At 34.1% G+C, this 6,541-nt stretch overlaps 1 long non-coding RNA gene across 1 annotated transcript; it reads right to left on the minus strand.

The window, feature by feature from the left end:
- Window positions 1,646–5,455, minus strand: LOC110401834. Its single transcript, XR_002440646.1, has 3 exons — window positions 5,027–5,455; window positions 1,884–2,843; window positions 1,646–1,790 (listed from the first exon to the last, which is right to left on the minus strand). It is a non-coding gene; the product is annotated as an uncharacterized LOC110401834 (long non-coding RNA).

Consider the following 6,541-nt stretch of genomic DNA (forward strand, 5'->3'; position numbering starts at 1 on the left):
CCCAAATTCCATAAATGTAATGAAATTATATTCCCCTCAGATATTTAAAAAAAAAAAAAAGCTGGAATCTTTCATTTCTCCTTAAAATTTCTGTGAAGTAAATCTTGTTCCCTACAGAACTTTGTCCTTCTCGCTTGTCTCAGCTCCCCTCTCTGAAATGAACGCTGTGCCAATAATAGAGGATCAAAAAAAAAGAAAAGGAATCCAATTGTTCACTATATCTCATCAGATTTTCATTACTTGTTGGTAAAAAAAAATAAAAAATAAAAAGAATGAAGTATTTCATTGTTTTTAGATAGAAGGTTGTATTTCCTTGACATCAGAACTAACAGTAACAATGTGACAAGGTTAAATACCAGGCAAAGAAACATATTTTATTTCTTAAGCTCAGCTACTTATACAAGATTTAGTTTCAATGACCCTACCTCCCAACAATTATTTATTAAATTTAATAATATTAAGATTTAAATACGTATACTCTTCTTAGTCACATGCACACTCCTCAGCATTTATACTGCTCATTTATCCTCAGCCTTTGTATTTAGGAAAGAAAAAAAGAGGAAATGCAGTTTCTTGTTAGCCTTGCTCTTCAGTTTCTCATAAACTGGAAGAACGCAGCAATGTTTGAGTTGCTAATGTTGGCAAGAGAGTACATCTTTGCATTTGAATGCCGGAGTTAGGAAATATTTGTTTTGGTTTTGTGTTCTTTAATTGAGAGAACAGTGCTGAATTTTAAAAAATTATTCTAAAGCATAATGATGTTCCATGCTATATCACTAATACACTGCTGAGGAAGCATCTTGCTTGAAGAAATGCATTACAGGAATATATTCAACCTCAGTTATTCAAAGAATTTTGTTCAGTCCTGAAGAGCAAAATAGAATAAGTAACACCTTTTTGATCAAATGGTCTGTCAATTATGTCAGCTTAGAGATTTAACAAGAATAAAGACGAAAGCTTGGATATTAAACTATCCAAATGTTTCTTAGAAAAAAAATATCAATGTTAGTACAAAGATATTGATATCTTGTAGTAGAAATATGATGTATATTAGGGCCCAGAAGTAAGAACAGCATTCACACATTAAAAGGGAAAAGATTACTTTCTAGATGTGACACAACACAATTTACAATTGGTATTTGTCTCAGATTACACCACTATAGAATAGATAACATGCTTTCCTAACAGGAATCAAAGGTAACCTGATCTTCGAGGGTACACTGAACTGCCAGCAGCAAACCCTGGCATCTCTGAGTTCCTAGCCCATTTCTTTCTCTGTCACAGAAAAAAAAAAAAAAAAAGCTTAGTGCCTCTTTGCTGCAGGGTTTCAGCAAGATTCTTTTCTTTCCCTTTCCATTCATGAGCCACAACAGCCACCGCAGTCTCCCCTTCCTGAATGGGCCCCACTGCTCTGCGGAGATGAGTGTTTCCCCAGCATCTGAGGTCCACTTGCTCTGGTCACTCACTGCTATGAGCAGCACTCACAAACTTTAAAGAAACAATTCACACAACTTTTACCACAATTTCCCTCTTTCAACAGATGATGAGGAGGGAGATTTTAAATAAGCATTAGTAAAAAGCCTGAAAGACCCTTATGGAAAAATTTACAGAAGCAATAAATAACAGCAGTTCCTCCTTACCAATGTATCCATGAATATCCACTCTGTTTATTCACACAGTTTCTTCAGTCAACTCCTAGCTTTTTAATGTGTTATATTCCTTCTCCGTAACTGTTTTCTGCCCTTTAGTAGAATCAGTCTTCCTGAAGGTAGAATACTTTACAATCCATACTAAAAATAATGTTGAAACATATGAGGCTGAATGTGATGCTAAAAGGAAAAAAAAAAAAAACAAAACACAACAATCTACAAAAGTTTACTTACTAGAGAGAAGCCTTTCCCTGGGAGAGGGATTCCCAGGTGTAATACATCCCCCCCAGGTGCTCTCATCTCTTCTGATTGCAGCTTTCATGCTGCTGTGCCTTTATCTTTCCTGTAACCCTTCACATTCTTCCTAGAGAATGGAAAATGTCTGTTTTACCCTTCCTCCCAAAGCTAATGTTTGGGATGGCTACAAGAGAAACAAGGCATGTATTGCAGTATTTATTTACATCTCACGCAATTAATGTGCTGCTGCTGACCACAGACATTGGCAGCAATGTCACAGGTGTGCAACAGGCATAAAATGTGACGTATCAAGTAAAACCATCAAGTCATCCATTAATTTTATTTGAAGATCACTACTTGCTCATCCTTCCATTTGAAATCCTCAAAGAATCAGTGGATGATTGAGAAATGCAAAGAAAAAAATCATACTTCAGCAACAACAGCAACAGAATAATAACCAGCATTTAGGGCACTTTTTGTATTTATGTTTCCCAATACATTTTTGCAAATGGGGAAGCTGTTTAAAAAGATCATTAAAAGATTTTTTAAGTGGCAATCACATAACCCATTGGTAAACTCCTCCCACATGAAACAGACTTTAACCTTTTTCCACTTTTGGATTCCTACACTAGAGTATTCTGAAGTGCTTGGTGAAGTGTCTTACCTTTTTGCCTTTGCTATACATAAAGAAACCCGAAGAGCAGACTCGGAGCCACAAGATTATATATGTATATACCTATGTTCTTATTCATATCTATACCTTTGTGCATATATATACATTAAAGCATGGGATTTATATTTCCTTTGAATCTTTTATGCCTTCAAAGATCTATCTCTTCTGAGATTTTTTTTCATGTGTTCTCTACACAAATATTATTTGGATTCATATATGACCTGGGAGCAAAACCACCAGCTTCCTTCTTCTTGCTGTTACCTCTGCCATTCCTTGGATAACCCCTGAGGAAAAAAAAAAAAAAAAAAGGAATAAAGAGAATTAATCTTAACAAAGAACATTGTAATGAAACATGACTACTGGAATTTCCTGTAAAGGATGGGCAGAGAGCAGTTTATATCTAAACAACAGATACAGTGATGAGCAATTTACTTATGCATAACTTACCCTCCTAAGAGAGGATCTTAGCTATCATTTTACAGCTTCAATGCTTGTATAGAAATTGATAGAAACTTGAATTAAGATATATAATGCTAACCTAAGGCCAAACTCAGGAGGAAGAGATACTATATTTATTACTTCATGATGTGTACACTGTGTTCTACTTGCAATGTGTCTGATAGATTTTTAAATGTTCTTAAAGAGAACTGCATTTGTGACAGAAGACTGATTGCATGATGCAGATGCAGAGCAGATGCAGAAACTGAATGCCTCTCATCCACTTCTGCTACATCCTTAAAGTCAAAGCTGCAATGCTGTCAGAGTGAAGCAATGTGAAGAATACAATTCTCTGCCAAGCACTTCTCTTAGGACATAAATAACATTTAAAAGAATAAAATAACTCCCTCTACCAAACTATTATAGCAGCATGCCAAGTTACACCTTTAAATTTAAAATAAACAAAAAGACCACTGTCAGTAGATTAGATACCATGATGTGCAGATGCATAACCATAAAATTCTGGCATTGTTTATAGTAATGTATTTCCGTAAACATGCTATCAGTTAAGTACAGTTATTTTATAAAAGACCCATAGTTAACTGTGGTCAGCAGAAGGAAAATGCTTTTAAAAACAAGCTGCTCTGACACATCACTGGTGTTGAATAAATACCAGTCTTGCAGCACCTCCATCAACAATGCATGAAGTGTGATTGCAGAAATCAAAATCATCAGTGGAGCTGAGAAATTGTAAGTAAACAACTTAATACAAACGAACATTTCCTTGTTACTGTGGATGCCTGAAAATCTTTAGAGGAGAAAGGGTGCTCTTCTTTTCAGAGAAAGCATCTTCCAATGCTCCAATAGACACAAGAGATGAATTACCTCACACCAGTGGGGCTGTTCTGCTGTTTTTCTGTGGCCAAACCCCAATCACTGCATAAGCCTGGAAACTGAATTTACAGAGTTTTGCTCTTAAGCCTTGAAGCACATGCTGGACATTTTGTACTCCTCCACCCTTCCATTAAACAGCAACACTGTGTAGAAGTATGCTTTAGGGACTGACTCTCAATAAGACACAAATTACGATACAACTAAATAATGATACTGACTGATAGCAGAAACTAAACTTCAGCCCTGCCAGGAAGTCAGGGAAGACAAGAAACAGGAAAGCTCAGACTTAGATCCTACTACAATGCATCACAGAAAAAAAATGTGAAAAAAGACTCATCTTTTGAGAAAATATGGTGACTGAAAACTGAAAGGCTGAGATTGTAAAAAGAGGCAAGGAAAAAGGCTTATAATCCATAACATAATAAAATCCATAGAAAATATCTTTGTTCAGTGGTAGAAAAAATCATATTCAAAAATTGGAAAATCATGAGAAAAGAAATTATAAGAAGGATGTAATTAGTCTTCCTAGCCCTTTGTGACAGCAAAGAAGAATGAAATTAAGGAAATGGTAAGTGCATATAAAACTTGCACATTCACAAGCTTCAATGTAGAGTTGTTTTTTATCTTCCCTTTTCATTTCCTTAAATTATATTTGTTTGTAGAAGAAAGAAGAAGCAACTTTGAGCAAAAAAACAAAAGTAAACTACCAAAAAATAAAACACTGCAGGAAACACTGTTTCTTTAGGCATTTGCTTTCTAGAAATTAAAAATCATTGTTATTTATTGTCATTTTTTTTTTAAAAGTGTAGTTCTATACAATTTGCAATAATTTTATAGCCTAGATATTCAAAGATATTGCTATTCTTTCTCCAGCTCTTCAGAATTTGATCAAATACTTAATCACAAAGAATGCTGTGTTCCAATATGGGAAAAGAAAAAATCACAGTATTTCAATCTCAAAGATGGATAGTTAATTAACATGGCAGGTGATAACAAACAATCATATACAAGATTCAAAAACACATAAATGATTTATGAACCTACTTTGCAGTATAAAATAGGAATTAGCTTTTTAGGAGTTAGAATACTTAAACACTTAGTAACCAGAGGCTCTACTTAGCGTTACAACACTGACCTGCTGTCTGTCCCATTGACTACTGGAATTCAATTTGAAGACAGGGTGGAGAGGTGAGTGCCTTATGAAGACTGCTTCAGAAAACAGTTGAACAGTGTGACGTGAATGGCAAACCAAAGACAGGGAAAGAGAAGACAATGGGTACTGTCAAAAAAAGAGCTTAGATTCCCACTGACTCAGATCAGTCAAGTATCTGTTCTTTTGAGAAATTAAATGAGGAAATTAAATCAAGCTGAATTATACATTACATAATTAAATTATGCATAGGAGTTGGATTAACTCTGTGATCTACTAACTCCAGTTCCATTTTACCAGGTTCTCTCCCAGGTAACTTATTCCATCATTCTTTATTTATGCATTCTCTGTTATGCATTTCTTCTGTTCTTTTTATCTCATTTGCAGAATCACTTTTTAAATATTACACACATCTAGACCCATAGGTCATAGGTTTAGCTTATTTTTAATTTTATATTATTATTCTTATTTGTAATTTAGTTGTGTTTAACAAATTCTGTGAAAGGAACATCAGCACTTTTTAGTAAACAGAATTCAACATTGTCTACCAAAATAAAATAAAATTTCCATTTTTTATATTAAATCTGGTGAAAATCTGTATGAAACCATCTTCTCCAGACTGATACATGACACATACATTGCATTTGAACTAGAGGATCAAAGTGAGGAATCTTTCACTGCATAAGCCATTTCAAGACTGAGGAAAGCCCAAGAAAATATTAAACATGAACCTGCAATGGATGAAGTGTGGATGGACTGTCTAAGAAACTGTTCCAGAGCTGAAAGATTACATTATACATATACTGCAACATTCAAATGAAAATGGAAATTTGTGGATAGGGCAGCCAGAAATCTCTAACATTCTTAATGATAGATAAAAAAGTCACTCAAATTTTTGTTTTCATATTGTGCTGTTAGAAAAGATGTAAAGATTACCTATATTATCTGACTTCCAGGAATCATTACATTTACTGTTATTTTCAAAAATGTTCTGATTTCTTTTTCTTTTTCAAACTACTTTCTACTTTTGCATAAGATTGGGTTTTCAATGTTCTCAAAAATGAGACATTATTTTCCTTTTTCTTGTACAAAAGATAGCCCTACAATCATCATCTAATGATGTCATCATTGCAATATCTCCTTGTCATTCCAAAATTGAGAACATCATTAGAATTACAGTACAGAAAAGACTTATCTCTTATAAAAGTCACTCAGGGTTCACCGATTTAGCCCTTTTGAGATTACTCTGAATAACATCCTAGGTATAAGTTTATAAAAGTACAAAAGACAAAACTAGAACCAAGACAAATTAAACACGGTGTTTTGTCCAATAAAACTCACACAAGCAAATCATGAGTTATTCTTTCTGAAGCAAATAGCACATAATTACTCCAGTATAGACCTCATTTGTTCCTAAGAGTTCTTAATACTGCAAAGACTTACGCAAATTTCTTCAAACAAGTTTACCATTTTGTTGAAGTATAATGACTTAGTTGTTTG

The sequence above is a fragment of the Numida meleagris genome, chromosome 6 (genome assembly GCF_002078875.1).
Source record: "Numida meleagris isolate 19003 breed g44 Domestic line chromosome 6, NumMel1.0, whole genome shotgun sequence".
Taxonomy (NCBI): domain Eukaryota; kingdom Metazoa; phylum Chordata; class Aves; order Galliformes; family Numididae; genus Numida; species Numida meleagris.